General features: G+C 39.2%; 1 protein-coding gene across 2 annotated transcripts in view; it reads right to left on the bottom strand.

Moving 5' to 3' along the window:
* The window catches only part of CA8 (carbonic anhydrase 8), a 124,646-nt gene that overhangs the window by 18,157 nt on the left and 85,058 nt on the right, over positions 1-21,431 (bottom strand). Inside the window, exon 9 of one of the 2 annotated variants that reach the window (XM_021089339.2) lies at positions 12,559-15,156. The exons of the other annotated variant lie outside the window; for it this stretch is intronic. The gene's annotated coding sequence lies outside the window, so the exon portion shown is untranslated. Of the gene's footprint in view, positions 1-12,558; positions 15,157-21,431 lie in introns of those variants that run through there. 2 annotated transcript variants of the gene reach the window in all.

The raw sequence follows: 21,431 nt of genomic DNA, 5'->3' as shown, positions 1-21,431 counted from the left end.
AAAATATGTCACTGCAAGCAATGCAATGTGCCAGGCATGCTTCATCAGTCCAGCACTAAGGAAGAAGCTTCCAGGCCACACGCTTGTTACCACTGGAGAAAGAAAGACTCAGCTAATTGAAAAACTTCTTAGGGCTCTCCTTTTCTCTGGTAGGTTTAAGGTAAAAGAGAAATAATCGTATTGCTTTTGTAGTTGCAAAGGCTGAAGAAAAATGCACTGAAATATGTGGGCTTCAAAACAACACACTAATCCTGGTATTTTTTATCCTGTAGGTACCATGTGAACAGAAGGACACAGGTTTTTCGTGTGTATATGTCTGAATAAGAAAAAGTATAACTTTCTAACCTTTTAGGTAAAATAAGTATGCAAGAGAAAGAGATATTGATGTTTTTGAAAGAGCTAATAAATCGTGTAAACTACTCTTTTCAAGTAACGTTTGTGAGCTGTTAAAGATATGAAGAGGAGAAGAATGACTTTGTTGTACAGCAGAAATTATCACAACACTGTAAATCAACTACAGTTCAATAAAACTTGCAAAACTGAAAGAAAAAAAAGATAACCAACAAGGACGTACTGTATAGTACAGGGAAATCTACTCAATATTCCATAATAACCTATATGGGAAAAGAATCTGAAAAAAGAATGGATATATGTACATGTATAACTGAATCATTTTGCCATACACCTGAAGATAACCCAACATTGTAAATCAATACCCCAATAATAATTTTAAAAATTAAAATTAATTAATTTTCAAAAAGAAAAGACTAGAAATTAATTCTGAAGACAAATCCTCGTTAAAATGAAAGTGCGCTATCTTAAATTAAATGAAATATTATTCATTGACATAAAGTGGATAGAATAAATCAACTTATTAAAGGAATACAACTATTCAAAAGGAGGGCTGCTGGAAAACAAATAAAAGAATGTTAGAATATAGTGACAGTGAAAAGGTAAAGAAAGGGCCTGGCCAGAGCCCAAGGTGGGTTTACCCTTCCCCTGGGTCTGCTCTGAGTCTTCTGAGCTGGAACACCCTTCAGCCTGGGGACGTCCCTTCCAGCCATTCCCCCAACTCTCCAGGCACAGGCAAAGGACTGCCCAGCCTTCAGATGCCCAACACTGCCTTGTAGATGCCCAGCTCCAAAGTCCTTATAGATGTGTCTTAGGCCTCATAGACAAGGCTGCAGGGCCTGGAGAAAATGGAGATGGGCGGGGGTCCAGGATGCTGAGAGATGACAGCCCTGGGTGTGTCACAGTTGACCCATGCACCCTCTTAGAAAACACTCACAAAATAGAAACAGGGTCAGAAGCTGCTAGGACAACCACACGTCTGTTAGTTTTTATCAAGGGGACACTCCCATCCTGAGTGTATGACCCCCAACAACTGTGTTGTCAGCAAGTTCTAAAGAAAAAGATGCTATGACCTTAGGATAACATTGAAAAGCAAGAAGTTACTGGTTGTTTTCCAGGTTGCAGATATTTTTACCATGAAATCATGGATACAACAATGAGAGCTGAGAAAAGATAGGGGAAAAAGTCTCACACACACACACACACACACAGGTCTATTTTACATTCCTGAAGAGGTGAGTAAATTTGTATTTAGTTGTTACTGAGGTTTGTGTGTGTCTGGGAGTAAGTTCAGAATCTCCTGTCTCACTGGGAAATCTGTCAAGCAACAAGGGTGTCTGGGGACAAGATATGCTGGGGGGACCTGTCAAAGAGGTTGAAAACACCATCCTTACCTTTGAGATGCTTCACCGCTACCTGGGAGCATCAGACATGAGCACAACACAGTTCATTTAAGGACAACTTCCCAGAGAGACATTGAGAGAGATGGGGGAGGGGGAGCTATATTGATATTTCCGGGAGTCTGAGGAGTAATGTAAAAAACTGGCAAATGCCTCTCCCCAGAAAGGAGAGGCACATCTGGATGCACCTGTTTGCTAGGTGAACAGAAGAGCCTGTGATGCAGGGAAGGAGGCAGCATTAGACATCGGCTCTCAAGCCAGCAGGTAAAACAGGCACCTCTCCCATCTCAACTGCATCCCCATTCTGCTTCTTGGCCCTGAGTTCTCCCCACCTGCCCAGACCTCTGGGTGACAGGCTTGCCAACTGCCAGGGTCTCTCATACAGGTCTACCCTGAATAATACCTGGGGCTCGTCTACAGAAGACTTCAGTCTCATGTTCCAAACTCTCCTGGGCCTTGTTTCTGCCTCTAGTTGAGGGAAGCAGTTGTGCATTATTTATCCTCCAATATCTCCAGGGTCCATTCCAGCAGCTGCTACTCAAGTGCCCAGTAATTAACTTGCATCATGGATCTGTTATCGCCTATAAATAAAGGCCAAATCTCATCATCCAGCTCTCCCAGGAGTCAGTCTGGTTCCTTTATCCTACCTGTTATCATGACCTCTCTCCACTGTCTTGTATAGAATTTTTCTTTTTCTTTTTTTTTTTTTTTTTTGCTTTTTAGGGCTGCACCTGCAGCACATGGACCATGTGGAGGTTCCCAGGCTAGGGGTCAAACCAAACCTGCAGCCACCAGCCCACACCACAATCACAGCAACTCAGGATCCGAGCTGCATCTGTGACCTACACCACAACTCACGGCAACGCCGGATCCTTAACCCACTGAGCGAGGCCAGGGATTGAACCTGTGTCTTCATGGATACTAGTCAGGTACGTAACCCACTGAGCCACAATAGGAACTCCCTTCTTGCATAGACTTTGCTGCAGCTAAAATGCTTCGTGCACCAACTCTGTATCAGGTCACCTGCTTCACTCCTCATACCTTTTCTCCTGCTGGCAAACACATCGGAAGTGCTTCTCAATTGCTTCCCCAACTTTCACCCCCACATCACTTTCTCCACGAACACGCCCTGTCCACCTCAGGATGCCCTTTTTTTCTTTGTAGAACCTGTGCTATTCCTATGGCTTTTAGAAGATGCTCTGAATTATAATTAAGTGTATTCTGGCCCAGAATTGAGTTTTCTTAGCACCAGCATGGTAACTGACACACAGTCAGAACTCAATAAGTATTTGTTGAATAAACAAATGACAGACTTGTACCCTGTCCTCCTCGCTGCCAAGGGAGAAATGGCAGACATTAGCAACCATGTTTAATTTATAGCAATAGGAAAAGAAAGAGGTAAGTCAGAGGGAGGAGCTCAATCACTGCCCTTGACTTTGCCGACTTTTCCGGTGCCATCCATAGCCATCCTCCCTGTACCCTTCCTACTGTCCACGAGCCCTTACATTTATGGTTACGGATACCCACTCTCCAAGCATGGAATCTGCATCAGGAAGGCACTGTTTTAAAGACAACTACAGACTGTATGACAAGCATTAAGCAAAATCATCATAATGGGCTTTTCCGACCCTAACAGCTCATAAGCCTCATTTTATTCTATTGTCTGCTTCAAAGTAACCCAGGCCATCATTCCAGAAGGCATCTCAGTGAGCAGTAACATCCCCCCATCATAGAGACCCCTGTCAGTGGGACTGTTCTCTAGAAATCTCTACATCACACACAAAAAAGACAATGCGTCAATTAGATGCATCTATGAAAATACTTTGCTTCAGGAATTGTTTTATAATAATGGATGGGGACATTTCTTAAATACATCTGATGGATGGAAGTTGAAAGGCATATAATATATTGCTACATAAATTTCACTGGCTCTGACTAAAGAGTGAGCATGAAAATAAATGGACTGTGTATACTGAGAAAATATCAACGATGTTACCATAAATTGGGGCTTCGTGATATAAATTTATAAAGGAACGAAATAAAGTAGCGGTCCAATAGGATGGGATTAATTAGGAACATAGGGGAACAGAATTAAAGGGCCTACTATTAAGTCACACTTATATTCTGGATTACCTCCCACAAACTGATGTCCTGTGTGTAATTAATGACAGTTTCAGTCCCAGGGATCCTCAGGTCTCCTTGTCCCTTAATTCCATAGTGAGGGTGCTTCTGAGAAAAGCCCTGCCCATTTCCTACCTCTGTGATTCAATAATTCAGTAGTTGCTCATTTTTTAGAGCCTCGGCTAAAATCCAGTTAAAACATTTATAATTTTGTACTTTGTACTAGACCTAGATCAAATTCCATCACTTATGCTTCATACAAATCTAATGACCACCTATTTTACCGACTTCAGATTCTCTTTCTAGAATGTTTTCAGGCAGAAACTTTGCAAAGTTCTGCTAGTGTCATCTATTTGGTTGGTAACTGAGGAGCAAGTGAAAATCAACCTCTGTGCAGGTTTAAGAGGTCTTTGCAGACACCAAGATGGAGCAAAGGGTCCATGCATTGCATCTGTCTGCCTTGGATGTTCTGCCATTAGGACGAAGTTGGATCTATCAATGTAGACAGGCAATTGAGGGGCTTACTTTCACTTGTCCATCTGGCCCTCAAAGATGCCCCATTAATGTGGGCAGTGAACGGACCCAAGATCAGGTCCAAAAGCTGACTCTACAGGAAGCAGGAGCAATGGGTGTTGATTGTTAGTGGACACAGGAACTTCTCCAGGCTCCAGCAATTCCACTTAACTTTCATTGCGTTTTCAACTCTGTCTTATCTAAGTGGCTCGTGAAAAGTAAATATTCTATTCAAGTTAAGAAAAGCTGGGAATTCTTAGCCTAATCATAATCTAGCACATACAAACTGAGTTTGATGACTTGATTAAAAAATAAATCCCCATGAAACCCAGATTTCACATTAGTGCCTCAGATGTCTGGTGTGTTATGAGGGAATGTGGAAGATTATTCCACTCAGATTCCAAGCAGAAAGTGACTCTCTCCGACCAGAATGGGGATGAGTGTGCTGCCAAACTGAGCTTGGGTCTGCTCACCTGCTGTACAGCCAAACTGACACTGGGTTGCATGTAGGAAAGTAGAGCATGCACTGCAGGGCAAAATTCCCACAATATAGTGGTTATGATGATTAAAGTACAGTTAACACAGATGATAAAACACTGTACAGACCAACTTTCAGTAATTCAGCAGGAAGAAAAGGTCTCCAAGGATAGTATTGAAAATATATGTTCTCTCGCCAAAGACGTAGAAGTTAACAACAGTGGACACTCAGATCTTCTCAGGGGAGTTTTGAGAACCGAGAAATGCAAGGCGGGAGCCCAAGCGTCAGAACTGTATCAAGACATAACAGGTGTAATCATCGTCCATGGAATGTTTTCAAACACAGAGTTTCGGGCAAGGACTAAGTGTAATAATGGCCCTGGGGACTGTGTGAGAGGCACCGCTCCTTGCAGTGAACTGCTCACCCGTTACTTATCTTGTACAACAGACTACCACTTAGGACCCATCTCACACTTACATAAATAAGAAAATCACCTCCTTGGTGCTCTAGAAGCATTAATTCCTCTTCCTGGGAAGATCAATTTACCCACCAGAAGAACGGCAGTCGTATTTCTTTTCTGTGGACTTAGAAAATAAAAATCTGTAGAATTACAGGTTTTCCTTAACCTGCTCCCTGTTTTTCCCAAACTGCTTCACTGTTTCTGGTTAGGTATGAAGGCTGATCTTGGCCATTGTAACTACTGAGCCCAAGAGCAGAGGCTGTACCCTTTCTGCAAAATCTTCACAAGAGACTTCACTAGACCTGCATGTGAATTGTTTTTTAATAGGATCCCCAACAGATTTATGGAATATTTGGAACTATGTCACATGAAGATAAGTTCTAAAGATAAGTAGGGGGAAAAAAGGCAAAGAAATCCTGTATGTTACAAATGTTTTGTGGTATCAAGATTATTCCAATCAAGTGAGATTTGCTCAAAACAGCATTTTTTAGGAAATTTATGTAATATGACTGAAATTTCAAGGAGTTAATTTTCATCCCAGTCTTGTGCTATAACAACACTGTAGATTTCCTTTATGCCATAAAGAGGCATCTTTACAAAAGATAAAACGTTTTTCACACAACGTATAGACTTTAGTATGCAATTTTTAAAAAATACATTTGGGCCAGATACTAATACAATTTCACAGGAAAATTCCTATTGAGGTTGACTGAATTCCAAAGTAATTTGAAAGCAATTAAAGTTTATCAAGGGAATTGTGCAGCGGAGTTATTCTGGAAATGAATCAGGTCCCAAAGGGAGTAAAACATGCATCATTTAGGTCTTTGGAGTAGCTCTAAGAAATTTCTAAAGTTTCTTACTGACTCACTAAAACTACAGTGTTCCATTGGGTGATGGGGCTGTAAAAGCACTACAAGTCAGTAGTTTATGCAAATTCATTGCAGTTTCAGAAATTGAAAAGTTTCTTTTCTTTTTTTTTTTGCTTTTTAGGGCCTCACCTGCAGCATATGGAGGTTCCCAGGCTAGGGGTCAAATCTGAGCCTACAGCTGGTGGCCAACACCACAGCCACAGCAACGTGGGATCCAAGCCCCATCTTTGACCTACATCAGAGCTCATGGCAACGCAGGATCCTTCACCCACTGAGCGAGGCCGGGGATCAAACCTGCCACCTCATGGTTCTTTGTCAGATTCTTTTCCGCTGCACCACAACAGCAACTCCAGAAATTGAAAAGTTTTGTAAAACTCAATAGAGTCACTTCCAAATGGGCATTCCTGTACAACCTGAGGTATAAAACTTCTAGCATACTTTATTAAAATGTAACCCAAATCTGATACAACACAAAATTTCCAATACAAATTCTTCCTCCTGTGTTGTTTTCATCTTCCTTTAAAAAAAAAAAAATTACATCTGAAGGGTCATATGCCACTACCTCACTACCTCGGTGAGTGCCAGCTGGGAATTTCATACAGAAGCAGCCCAGGAAACAACTCTAAACAAAGGAAAAGAATATAGAAAAAAAAAAAAAGGAGCAAATGTTTCTGTGAGCATTTCCTTAGGAGCCGCACGGTATCATCAGTGTACAATGCCTCATCTCTTACATAGTACCTTACACCTAAGATAATATTGTGTTAAATGAAATATAGCTTGCTTTTATCATAACAGTATTTGCTATGTTAATATGTTTCAGTAGAGGTGGGCAGATTCTAAGGAAAATGGGGTTTATTGGGCATCTATTCATGCACATGCCATCTTGAGGTTCAGTTTGTAGAGGTCAGACTTGACCTCACAAACTAATTAATGCCTTTTCCATTAACCAGCACATACTAATTAATGCCTTTTAACTAATTAAATAGGAAAATAAAATGGAGAAAATTTCAGAGCAATGAACTCAGTAAGTTAGTATCTGTCATTGTTACATGAACTTCATTTTCATTTTAAGAAACTATGAGTTTTAACCAAAAGCATGAGTCTACCCTCAATCACAATGATGGTATTTGACACACAGTTTTGAAAAATATGCTCACCCAAGTGAAAATTGCAAAAGGAAACTGATAGCCTGACATTTTGAGTAATGTGTCATCTTAGACGACAGAGAACTACACCCAGAATGCCCACATGAGGGGCTCCACAGACTGGCTTCCCAGCAAAACAACCCTACCGGATAGAATAAAAAAGAAGAAAAAAAATTAAAGTGTCAAGAAATTTTCCCAAGGACATACAGCAAGTGGAGAAAAATGTAGTCAAGAAAAATCTCCTAAGTCTCTGTAAGATTATTTGGAATTTGAGCCATGAACCCATTCACTCCAGCTAAGCATAATTACATATTTTCTCTAAGCAGGTAGGGCCTGGAAGATGGGCTCTCTTTTCCCTCAATTCCTCATCAAGAGATACTTAAAAGGTTGGCAGAGGCTACATTCTAAGAGCTCATAAGCCCCCTTCTTCCACCCAGCCTCACTCAGAACAGAAGTTCAACACACTAGGTTCAGCGGGCTGACAATATCAGGGCCTTGGCTTATTTATAGAGTGGAAGATTCATGCTGGGAGAGGCAAACCACAAAGACCAGAGGCTCCTACCTAGAACCCCGTTTGCAAAGCAGGACTGTCACTCCACCAGAAAGAATGTCACTCCACTAGTTACTGCCCCACTCATAAGCTCCAGAGCTGTGACTCAAAGATGTTGCCTATGGCGAGAAGCAGTGGACAAGAACAAAGAACACCAAAGCTCTCTCCAAAAGAACGGACTTTATTCATAACTGGGTGTGGGGAAGTTCAAGCTTAAGGATGTTATTGGAAACAATGGAGATTTTGTTGGCAACGAATTAGGAGGAGATTGTTAGCTGTGTGAGGGTAACAAGTTAAACCACCAGCTAGTTTATCAGAGAGAACTAGGGAGACAACCAAAAAGAACCCTCCTAGGATCAGAATAAACCTCAAATCTGGCCTCAAAACTACTGCTGAAAAAGGGCTCCAAACTTAATTGAACCAGATGTAGGGCCATTTATGCCCCAGGGCATTGTCAAAGAGAATACTCAGCTAGGAATTAGTGAACCTAAGAGCTAGGTGTGATAGCAATGGAGGCAAACAGCCAAGCAGAGAGATCAAGGACAGAGACATTCAAAGAGAGTCCTACTAAATCACTGTCATCCCAGGACGACTGTGCACATGTCCAGAGCTGCAGTTCTCTGAGGAGCTGCATCACGGGCTCCACACTGCATGGAGCAACATATGTGATAAGAACAGTCCAGCCAAGTCACAAAACAAATAAACAAGCAAACAACAGCAAAAACAAGCCCACAGGGGACGAAGCGGTGGGGAGGGGGTGAACAAAGGTTCAGAGAAATAGGGGACAATGTTCATATACTGTGAGTGTCAAATAAAGAGAAGAAAAAGACAAAGGTAGAAAATATTTGTTAAAATAATGACCATCAAATCCCAAATTTGATGAAAAATATTAATCTACGTATCTAAGAAGCACAATAAATCTAAGCAGGATTACACAAAGAGATCCACACCCAGACACATCACAGTAAGAATACTGGGTGGGGGTGGGGAAATGGGGGAATGGGAGGAGGGGAGATAAAATTTTGAAAGCAGCAACAGAAAAATGATGTGTCACATTGAAGGGAATCCCATTACATTGAATAGCTGGCATCTCACAAGAAACAGTGGCAGCCAGAAAGCAGTATCATATTCAGAGTGCTAAAAGAAAAAAATTTTAAATGTCACCCAAGAGTCTTACATTCGGTAAAATTATCTTTCACAAGTAAAGGTAAAATAGAGACATTCAGGAGGCATAACTCTCCCAGACTTCAAGAAATACTACAAAGCCACAGTCATCAAAACAGTGTGGTACTGGTATCAAAACAGACAGACAGACCAATGGAACAGAATAGAGAATCCGGAAATAAACCCTGACACCTATGGTCAATTAATCTTTGACAAGGGAGGCAAGAACATAAAATGGGAAAAAGAAAGTCTACTCAGCAAGCATTGCTGGGAAACCTGGACAGCTGCATGCAAAGCAATGAAACTAGAACACACCCTCACACCATGCACAAAAATCAACTCCAAATGGCTGAAAGACTTAAATATACGACAGGACACCATCAAACTCCTAGAAGAAAACATAGGCAAAACACTCTCTGACATCAACATCATGAATATTTTCTCAGGTCCGTCTCCCAAAGCAATAGAAATTATAGCAAAAATAAACCCATGGGACCTCATCAAACTGAAAAGCTTTTGCACAGCAAAGGAAACCCAAAAGAAAACAAAAAGACAACTTACAGAATGGGAGAAAACAGTTTCAAATGATGCAACTGACAAATGCTTAATCTCTAGAATATATAAACACCTTAGACAACCCAACAGCAAAAAAGCCAATCAATCAATGGAAAAATGGGCAAAAGACCTGAACAGACATTTCTCCAAAGAAGATATACAGATGGCCAACAAACACATGAAAAAATGCTCAACATCGCTGATTATAAGAGAAATGCAAATCAAAACTACCATGAGATATCACCTCACACCAGTCAGAATGGCCATCATTAATAAATCCACAAATAACAAGTGCTGGAGGGGCTGTGGAGAAAAGGGAACCCTCCTGCACTGGTGGTGGGAATGTAAACTGGTACAGCCACTATGGAGAACAGTTTGGAGATACCTTTGAAATCTATACATAGAACTTCCATATGACCCCGCAATCCCACTCTTGGGCATCTATCCGGACAAAACTCTACTTAAAAGAGACACATGCACCCGCATGTTCATTGCAGCCCTATTCACAATAGCCAGGACATGGAAACAACCCAAATGTCCATCGACAGATGATTGGATTCGGAAGATGTGGTATATATACACAATGGAATACTACTCAGCCATAAAAAAGAATGACATAATGCCATTTGCAGCAACATGGATGGAACTAGAGAATCTCATACTGAGTGAAATGAGCCAGAAAGACAAAGGCAAATACCATATGATATCACTTATAACTGGAATCTAATATCCAGCACAAATGAACATCTCCTCAGAAAAGAAAATCATGGACTTGGAGGAGAGACTTGTGGTTGCCTGATGGGTGGGGGAGGGAGTGGGAGGGATCGGGAGCTTGGGCTTATCAGACACAACTTAGAATAGATTTATAAGGAGATCCTGCTGAATAGCATTGAGAACTTTGTCTAGATACTCATGTTGCAACAGAAGAAAGGGTGGGGGAAAAAATGTAATTGTAATGTATACATGTAAGGATAACCTGACCCCCTTGCTGTACAGTGGGAAAATTAAAAAAAATTATTAAAAAAAAATGGAGACATTCTTACATAATAAAAACTAAAAGAATTTGTTGCCAGCAGATTTCCCTTACAAGAAATTCTTCAGACAAGTGACCTGAATAATTTGAATCCACACCAAAAAACAAAGAACACTGATAACAGTAATTATGTAATTATAAAGGATAATAAAAATGTACATTCCTTCCTTATTTAAAAAAGTAATTATATAAAACAATATTATATAATTGTACTACTTGACTTAGAACATATAAAAATGAAATATCTTTGACAATAACAACGTGAAGGAAGTAGGTGAGAAAAAAGCAATATTAGAGCAAGAAAGAGACACAAGATGGTAATTTGAATCCAAAGGACCAAATTAAAAGAAACAGAAATGGGAATGAGATTAGTATAAAAAATTCTATAAAAATAAATAAGCATATCTGGGAGTTCCCGTCATGGTGCAGTGGTTAATGAATCTGACTGGGAACCATGAGGTTCCAGATTCAATCCCTGGCCTTGCTCAGTGGGTTAAAGATCCGGCGTTGCCATCAGCTGTGGTGTGGGTTGCAGATGCGGCTCAGATCCCACATTGCTGTGGCTCTGGCATAGGCCGGTGGCTACAGCTCTGATTAGACCCCTAGCCTGGGAACCTCCATATGCCACGGGAGTAGCTCAAGAAAACACAAAAAGAAAAAAAAATTAACTAAATAAAATAAAAATAAATAAGTATATATATTCTCTTTCTTTGCTTGGCTTCTTTAATAGATACACCATTAAATAAAATAATAATTATACTAATATATTGTTGAATTTGAAGTGTATATAGGTGCAATATGTAGAATAGTAATAGCACAAAAAGAGAAAAGAGGAATAGAGAAATAGAGGGGCACCATGTCTAATATCTCACTGTAATCAAGTTAATATAAATTTGAAGTAGATTCTAAAAAGTGAACATGTATATGTAAGCCACAAGCAATCACTAAGAAAATAAACTCCAAAGAAAGTTTTTAAAAAAATCATTAAAGCAACTGAAATAGAACACTGGAGAATAATAAAAGAAAAAAAGAGAAACAGTGTACTGGAAAACATCCAGTTAGTGCAAAAGAAGACAATGAAGAAAGGACACAGAAAAAATATGACACAGATAGAAAACAAAAAGTAGAAAGGCAAACAGAAACTCAGCTATTATCAACAATAACATTAAATATAAATGGGTTGAACAATTCAGTTGAAAGGTAGAGAGACTGTCAGACTGAATGGAAAAACAAGATCCAACTGTAAGCTGTCTACTTCAGCTTTAAAGCTCAAATAGGCTGAAAGTAAAAGGATGGAAAAAAGATAACATCACGCAAACAGCAACCATAAGAAAGCTAGAGTGCTATACTAATACCTCACAAAGTGTTTTATAAATCAAAAATGCTTCTAGAGAAAAAGACATTTTACAATGATAAAAGGATAGCCCCATCAGAAAAGTATAAAAATTATAAACATATATATACCTAACAACAGAGCCCTAAGATACATCAAGAAAAAAAATGACAAAACAGAAGCAAGAAATAGATAATTCAACAACAATAGCTAGAGACTCCAAAATCCTGCTTTCAATAATAGATAAAAATAGGCAGATGAGCAACTAGACCTAACAGATATCTATAGAATATTTACTAACAACAGCAGAATACACATTCTTCTTACATACACATGAAAAACATTCCCCAGAATAAACCATATGCTAGGCTATAAAACATGCCTCAATAAAGTTAAAAGAATTCAAATCACACTAAGTATGTTACAATGAAAATTATAAAGCAACAGAAATTTTGGAATTTATAAATATGTGGAAACTCTCCTAAGACACCACTGGGTCAAAGATGAAATCACAAGGCAAACTAGAAAATATTTTGAGATGAAAGAAAGCAAAAACATAACAAACAAAACTTACAGGATGCAATGCTTAGAGGAAAATGTATAACTATAAATGCCTTTATTTAAAAAGATCTCAAACCAATAACCTAAATTCCCACCTTAAGATACAATACTGGAAAAATGCACTAAATAAACGCACAGCAAGCAGAAGGAGATAATAAAGATTATCCGAAAGTAGTAGAGAAAACTAACAAAATCATATGTTGGTTCATTAAAAGGATCAACAAAATCAGAGTCTTTTAGTTAGACTGACCAACAAAATGACTCAAATTAACTAACAAGCCTGTGAGATCAATGTCACTTTACATACCATCAACTACATTAATTACCAAGAATCAGAGGTGCTTATGTATGTATAAACTATGTGGGGGGAAAAAAAAAAAAAAAAAAAAAAAGAACCTTGGTTTTGCCTTTTTTCCTATTAGGTAAACAAAATCCACCCTACATTAAATTTCAAGCTCTGTGCAATTTGTCCCTTATCCCCAGTTAACTACACTTTGCTTTGGGAGGTGCCTTCCCCAATTTCCAGATCCTTCTACTTTTCCTTGCCATGCCACCATCAAAATAGATCTAAGATCAGTCATGTGCACTTTTGTTGACTGACTAACTCTTTCAACTCATTCCTATGAAAGCATCACTATAACCAGCATTAATAGTCTGAGTCTGAGGCACCTAGCAGTGGAATGAAGGGACTTCCCACATTAAAGAATAGAAGCTTCCAGGCAATCTCACTGATGGACACCACAAGCCAAATCAAGTAATTCTTTTCGGTCTTTTGACTGGAAAATATACAGTTAAGTTTGATTGCTTCACTTAAAAAAATATTTTTTGGAGGGGAAATATTAGATATTACCCTGGAAGTCATTTGAATTAGCTTTTGTTGTTATGTTTATTTTGTATTTCTCAAGGACAATGATGGGAGTCTGTAAGAAGCATCTAAAGTCAAGTCCAAGAACAGTCCCCAGCTGAGGAGCTGAGAAGCTGGGGGCCTGTATACTGTTTAGTCCCAGGGCCTCAAAGCAGGTTCTACCAGAGGAGTGCCCGCAGCCCAGCTGGCCTCTCACTCAAGAAAGGCTTCAGATTTTGCCTTTTGATGTGAACTACAAAAGAAGATACACCCACAGCCAATGTTTGGAAAGCATGTGGTATCTGTTTTAGTCTATACAACACGTGTTCAAATACGCCAAGTTTTTTGCAGCCCTGCTTTACCATTTCTTCATTTCTGTGTGCAAGAAACTACAAAACAAAGAATCCAGGGCTGCCTCTGTGGCTCAGAGGCACTGCTTGATCTGCCCTAATGTGGTCCATGGCGACGTGGGATCCAGACCCTTCATCGGCCCCTGCTTCCCTCCTGGGGCGGCTCTGGTCCTCTCGCTCCCTGCCAAAGGTTCCACCATGAACTTTCCTTGCTTCCATTTGCAGAAATGCTTTGTGTGATTTTTATTTGTATTTAATGCTTTCATTATTACAACATCTACTCACCCCATCTAAACCTTTCAACGAATACACTTATTCCATCTGTATAATCGCTATGTCTAACTTAGATACTTGGCATCACAAAATCCCTCCAAAATAAGTCTACGTCATTGAAGTCATTAGTTTTATGCCAATAATTATAACCATAAATAATCTTTATTAAGTACTTGTTTTCTGCCAGGCACTCTACTGCTTTATGTAAATTATCTCATTTGGTCACATCTAACGGCATCTAAGCCTATGCTTAATTTGCCAGCAGCACTTAAAATTAAAATAAGGATATTGCTAGTCACCTTAGAAAGAAACATTCAATACATTGAAGTGAAACCTATAGAATAAAATACTTTAAAGTCTTACAAAATGTACAACACTAAATTATTATGGAGTACTATTAAATATATGCTTCTATCGTGGAAAATAAAGCTATAAAATAAAAATAAAGTGTCCACTTTTTTACTCTATTTATTTATTATACCTTTCTCAAAGTCCTAGAAACCACGGCTTCTAATACGTCAAATAAATATGATTAGAATCCTAGATTCAATTAAACCCTTTAGCTAAGAAATTAATATATAAAGTGATTATCAGGTTTGCGCATTAACTCACAAATCATAACAAATCACCCGGACATTAATCATGGTGAGGGCTGAAAAGTAACATGGGAGAGGATTTTTACTAATCCTTCACATTCCATTTTGAAGCTGTATGCTGTTCTTGATCAGAACTTGCATTTTATTATCAAGAATTGCATTATTCTCCGAATGAGTGAATTTTCTGTTGGAGACAGGAAATGAAGGACTGCTAAGGCTGGCAATGTATTTTTCCTGTCTCAGTATTAATACATGATATATATTCATATTAATAATAACTCCGAAAACTAGTTTCATTTCTTCTACACATAAGCAATAAACAGTATGTGCAAAAATATGAAGACTAGCAGCGGTGATGTGGATATATAATACGGGGTTTCTTTTGAAGGTACAGCCATTTCTAATATTTCATTAGAGCATGTGTACAGGCAGCTGTCACAGATGTCCATCAAAGTTGGATTAGATGAAGACAAACAATGCAGGCTTTGAGGATAAACTGAAGCTGCAGGTCAAAGTCTCCGTTTCTCATCCAAGGGCACTAGAGGACCATTGTCTTCCTCCTTTAGGCAAAAAGAATGAATCAATTATGTTCCTGACATTCCTCCACAGCCAACTGAAAAGTCTTATACAGTCTAACAGGAGACAGCAAAAACTAGACATTTCCTGAGAAAAGGCGGAAATTGCAAAAATATCTTCATGCTCAAGGTTGTCATCGCTACCATTTTTCCATGATGTCTACAATAACTATTTCTATGCAGAATCTATTAATGCAAAATTTCACAGAAATACATATTTTCAACCAAAATAAATAAATGAATGCTGGACCTATTATCTAAACAAAAAAATGTACATGTCATGCATAATAATAAATAAAAAGAGCTTTTAGCTATTGTCATTAATTTTCTGTGTAGTAATGGCACAAACACCACTTCTTCCTTGTCCCCAAGCAATTCTATTAAATAAATATATAAAAATAAATATAGAATAACACATAAAAACAATTGTACTTTTTGAGGTAACGAATAAACAGTCTTCCCCTTTAGGAAAATGACATTAGCTAAGATTTTAGTTCATATATTTACTCACATTGCCAGAGATGGGAGGGGGGAAACTGACACTTTCACACAGCTGCTAAATGTAAACTAGTCCAATCTTTTGGGCAAAAAATAAAATCCATTAAAATTCACAATGCATATACCTTTGACCCAGAATTAAACTTTTCAAAACTTATAATAGAGATATAATCACCTAATCACACAAAGATTTTATGTGCAAGGATATCCACTGCAGCAAGAAAGTGGAAAAAAGTAAATAGTCTCCTTCCTGGAGTTCCCGTCGTGGCGCAGCGGTTAACGAATCCGACTAGGAACCATGAGGTTGCGGGTTCGATCACTGGCCTTGCTCAGTGGGTTAAGGATCCGGCGTTGCCGTGAGCTGTGGTGTAGGTTGCAGACACAGTTCGGATCCTGCGTTGCTATGGCTGTGGTGTAGGCCGGCAGCTACAGCTCCGATGTGACCCCTAGCCTGGGAACCTCCATATGCCACAGGAGCAGCCCAAAGAAATAGCAAAAAGACAAAAAAAAAAAAATTTTCCTTTAATAAACTATGATACAATGGAATACTTTAAAATTGTTAATACACGGTGTGTGTACAGATACGCTTATGTAATGGGCTATATGTGTCCACATATGTACACCCATATATTCATATAAATATATATATAATTTCTGAAACAATTTATTAGAAAACTTTAGCAATCTGGTGGCATATATTTCTAAATTAAATTTCGAATAAGATAGTGAGTCATGACCAAATCTTTAAGATTACGCCTCACAGATATGATTTCAAGGGTAAAACAGTACACACTACTTTATCTAAAATAAATAATCAACAAGAAGCTACTGAATAGCACAGGGAACTCTATTCGATATTCTGTAATAATCTATATGGAAAAGCATCTGAAAAAAAATGGATGCATTTATATGTATATCCGAATCACTCTGCTGTGCACCTGAAATTAACTCAACATTGTGAATCAATTATACTCCAATATAAAATAAAATTTTAAAAAATAAAATAAAGATTACACAAAACAAAAAGGAAAAAAGGTAAAATAGGACACTGCTTATGTATTTTTATTTAATAGCTAAAACTCAACAAATTATAAGTCAAAATGACTGACATGAAACTGACTGATGATCAAAAAAGACTCAGCATTTTAGAGCTTTATAAAGGAGCCTAAAAGTCAGCATGTATGAATTTTTTGCAAAAGGAAAATAACCTGGAGTCCCTCATTTCCTAAAATGTGTTCCAACAACACTAGAAGTTGGGTGGAAAAAAATGAATCTATATTCAAAAAGGTTGTAGAAACTCTGGTTTTACTCTATTGAGTAAAATATGCTTCTTTCATACAAAACCATCTCAGAGTTTCTAATATGTGAATATACAGTGTAAATCTCCAAAAGGAGAGTAATATTTCAGGATTCTCCAAATTTATGGGGAAAGTCTTTTTTTTTTTTTTTTTGGCGAGACCTGCGGCATGTGGAAGTTCCCAGGCCAGGGACAGAACCCATACCACAGCAGTAACCAGAGCCACAGCAATAACAATGTCAGATCCTTAACCCACTGAGCCACCAGGGAACTCAAGGGTAACCTCTTGATTTAACAAACATCTTGATGGACGAAGGCTCTACAGAGACATTTGGGAAAGGCTGGTCTAGAGAGCAGAGATTCCAAGCTCATCAAAGTTATACAGTTTCGTTTTAAGAATGTATCCACTACTCTAAAAATTAATCTACTACGGGCCAAAACATCAATTAGACAAGATAAGTAAGGAAAAATGCAGACACTGTGATGACACAAGATGAGGGCTTACCCAAGCATTTTAACACTGAACACACATCCACAGCACAATGTGAGTGCATGCCCATCGGTGTCTCATTCATTTCCGAAGCTCTAAGGGCTTGATTTAGATGGTTCTCAAGAAACTTGGGATGAATTCTACTTTACCTGAGTGTGGACTCTGCTGGTGAATTTAGGTACTCACTCTACAAGATCTCCCTCATGAGAAAAACTGAAGAGAATGCCCTATGCTTATTGAGTTTTCCTCCTCTTTTTCAAGCAAAGAAAATGTCACCCTCTCAAAGCCAAGGCACTCTGAGGGTATCTATTAGACCCCACCAGAGATGGATGTAGGATCTTGTTCACTGCGAGATACCAGTCTACCTGGGAAAATGTTTCAGTTGATCACAGTATGGGGTGTGGATGTGGAATAAGCAAGACTCAAGTTCAAATCTCAGCCCTGCCACCAGCACAGTAAGGTTTTAGGCAATCCACTCGATCCTTCTGAGCCTCAGAAGACAATACATACTTTGCAGGGATTGGGTGAAGTGAAATATGACAACAGATATAATGTGATAACGGGCCCTCCCGGGCACTTAGCTGAGCTACTAGTGACAATTTCAGTTGATTTTACAGACATCTCACTAGCTAAAAATTGAACTATGGTACGATCTATTATTTTTTATAGCATGTGTTTGGCATTTACTTTTCAGTATTTCAGAGAAAGCTTTCTTGGGACGGAATCAAACTGGATCTCATCTGCACTGTGTTCTCAAGGCCCAGCACAACATCTGGTCCAAAGCAAACACCCCAAGAAGATGCATGTATGTATGCACATGTAGTACACGTGTGCACACACTTGTGTGTATACATACATTTAAAAGTGTAACAAAAGGACAGGAGCAATTGCTCTATTTTTAACTTTTCTATTTGTATCAATATTATACATGCCCATAGTGTATAATATTGGGTTTGTTAGGAAAGCTGTCAGTCCCATATGCCAACAATTTTCTCCTCCTCAATTTTCTTGGCTAATTATCTTATTAATACCATGGAGCTAGTTGGTGTGATTGTTTTTACTCCTTTTGTTTTCTTTTTCAGCACTGTCTGTAGTCTTTCCCTATAGGGAAGGACGATTTGACTGTCTTTCCTCCAGTCAGCCCCCACTGCCCTACACACACACACACACACACATACACACACACACACACCCCACCCATACACTGGAAACCCTTCCCTTCACTCCATCTTCCCCATTTGGGTTGGATCAATATTCAGGTTCTCCCATTGTGATGATACAAATAGTATTCAGAACTGAACTATGTGTATGAATATATCATTAAATTTCCTTCCCCATACAACTTTTTGTTTCCTCTGCAGTGAATAATTGAGTTTTTGTCCACCCTAGTCCTCTATGTACTCAATCCAAAACTACCTACAATTGTCTGACTCTCCTCTTGTGAACGTAAGGCACATCAGGCAGTCTATCGACTTCGTCTTCCTGGAGGAAGCTCCCCTAGAACTTTCTCACTGGGCTCATACCCTCTGTGGCAGCAGCCTCACTGCACCATCATTCTGAGGATCTCCTCTGCCTTTCACCTTTGTCCAACCTCCTGTCTCCTGATCTCGTACCTGTTTTCTTGGCTTGCTCCATTGTGGCGAACTCCATCTTCCAGTAGTTTCCTGGGAAATACACCTTCAATGACCTGGATATCTGAACATGACTACTCAAAGTCTGACTGGGTTACGAATTGTAGGCGGACTGTGAGTTTCCCTCAGAATTCTGAAGGTCATGCTTCCCCGACTTTTAGTTTCCAGTATTGCTGTTGAGAAGTCTGACAATTAAACTCCAAGCTCTTAGATTCTGATTTGTTTTTTTTTTTTTCCTCCCTGTATCTTCTGCCTCATGGCTCAGAAATTTCACAACAATAGTGCCTTAGTGTGGATGCATTTTGATCTACTGCACTGGAAACTCAGTGGGTCCTTCCAACGTGTAAATGTATGTCCATGAGTTCTGAGAAACATTTTCAATGATTTTGTTGCTGCTCCTCTGCTAAATTTTCTCTGCTCTCTCTCCAGGTTTCCTATTATTTGGATAATGGACCTACTAGATGGATCCTCCAATTTTCTTCTCTCCTGTGTTTTGCTCTAGGGCATTTCTTCAATTCTGACTTCTGATTATGCTGTAAGCTTTTTCATTTCTGCTATCATGTCTCTAATTTCCAAAAGCTCTTGTTCGTTTTTTTAAAAAATATTCCTTTTCCTAATAGCATCTGATTCCTATTCAATGGTTGTAAGTTCTTTTCTTACCTCTCTGAAGATATGAATGATTACTTTTTGGAAGTTTTTCTTTTCCTAAGTATTTATGTCTTATCACTTACCTTCTTCTCTTTGTTTTGGGCTCTGACATGTTATAGGGCTTCTTCAAATATCTTTAACTTGCTCGTATCTGAAATAGAAGAACCATTACAAGAAAACCAGAGTGCAAGCTCCGAGCACACAGGGAGGCTTATCTGTCCTGCCCTCTATAGGATGAGCTGTCTGGGCTGATTCATTGGAGTGTTCCTTGGCTTATTCAGTTTCTCCAGAAAGATGCTTCCAGCATCTTGAGAAAAGCCTAGAATTGCCTGACTCTCCTCAGTCTATCAACTCAGGCTATAGATTTCATCCTCCTGGAGGAAGCTCTTCTAGAACCTTCTCATCTGCTCTCCCCAGGACTCACACCCTCTACAGCAGCAGCCTCACTTCACCGTCATTCTGGGGATCTCCTTTGCCTTTTGCCATTGTCGGGTCTCCTGCTTCCTGGATCCCACATCTGTTTTCTGGCTTACTCCATTTTGGTGAAGGACAGCTTGCAGCAGCTTCCACTGGGTAGAGGTCTTTCTGCGCGTGTACTGACGGCCGAGTGGGGAAAGAAGTTACTTAACCACCCTGTTTTCAGTGAGGTATCCTGATCCTCAGTCTTGCCTATGTCCCCTAAGACAGGGACATCCAGGGATCCACCACAAATTGGGAAGGGATCTGGAGATGTAACTGCTTCGGAAACAGCTCTTAACAACAGACACAGTTAGTCTCCTTTTCCTCCAATATCCAGAGGTGTCTGTTGCCACCAACTCCTGGGGCTTTGAGAGATTCTGTCACGTAAACAGCCTTGCTCCTCATATCTGCTAAGCCCATCACCACAACCATCTGCTTTCAGCTTCCAAAATACTGTTGTTGCCGTCTGGTTTTCTCTATTCTTGTAGGTTTTCACACTTCAGAAAAAATCCTCTTTCCTGTTATTTTAATGCACTTCGTGGTGGACACAAAATTAAATGCCTTTTTTGCTTAATGGATTACCATGATTTGACACAAAAGTCCCTTTTCATACATTCGTATATTTTCTAAACTTTTTACAATAACTCTACTCCTTGGTAACCAGAGTACAAATTTACCTGGTAAAACCATCTAAAGAAATGACACTTTGACCATAAAAAAGTAATCAGGTTGACTCTCTCCCCTTTGGGACTTCCTCCAAATACCCACTTATCTATATATAAATAATAAGAAAGCTTAACTATAAAAGGAAATTTTCCATTATACAATGATCACTGTTCCTAATGAGACCCTGAAGTATGGCCATAATCCTGAGAAGTCTTCTAAATCATCAGCTATTTCAATATAATTATAACAGATGCTATCTTTCATGTGACTGTTTCTGAACCTTAAATTATCTTCTATGAAGAGACCCTGGGGAATGAGTGCAAGTCAAATCACCACTGGAGAATTTTCTGAAAAGCTATCAAAAATAAAGCAGCACACGTGCACTCGTGTCCTGCTCAGAGGCCTCTGCAGATCACCAGGCTGCCCTCAGCTCCAGGGAGTTTGGCTCAGCAAATTGATAACCCACTGCTCATGTCCCCTTTTAAGTAAGATAATTCCATGTAAAATCTCCAAAAGGAGAGTCTTTAAAGAAATAGCATGATGCTAGACATCAGAATGCTCTCTTCCTCTG

The sequence above is a fragment of the Sus scrofa genome, chromosome 4 (assembly GCF_054392235.1).
Source record: "Sus scrofa isolate SSC_HxYL_T2T_F1_AM1 chromosome 4, Sscrofa_HxYL_maternal_Yorkshire_Landrace_v2.0, whole genome shotgun sequence".
NCBI classification, from domain to species: domain Eukaryota; kingdom Metazoa; phylum Chordata; class Mammalia; order Artiodactyla; family Suidae; genus Sus; species Sus scrofa.
The sequence above is the reverse complement of the archived record's forward strand: the minus strand, read 5'-3'. Positions and strand labels throughout refer to the sequence as shown.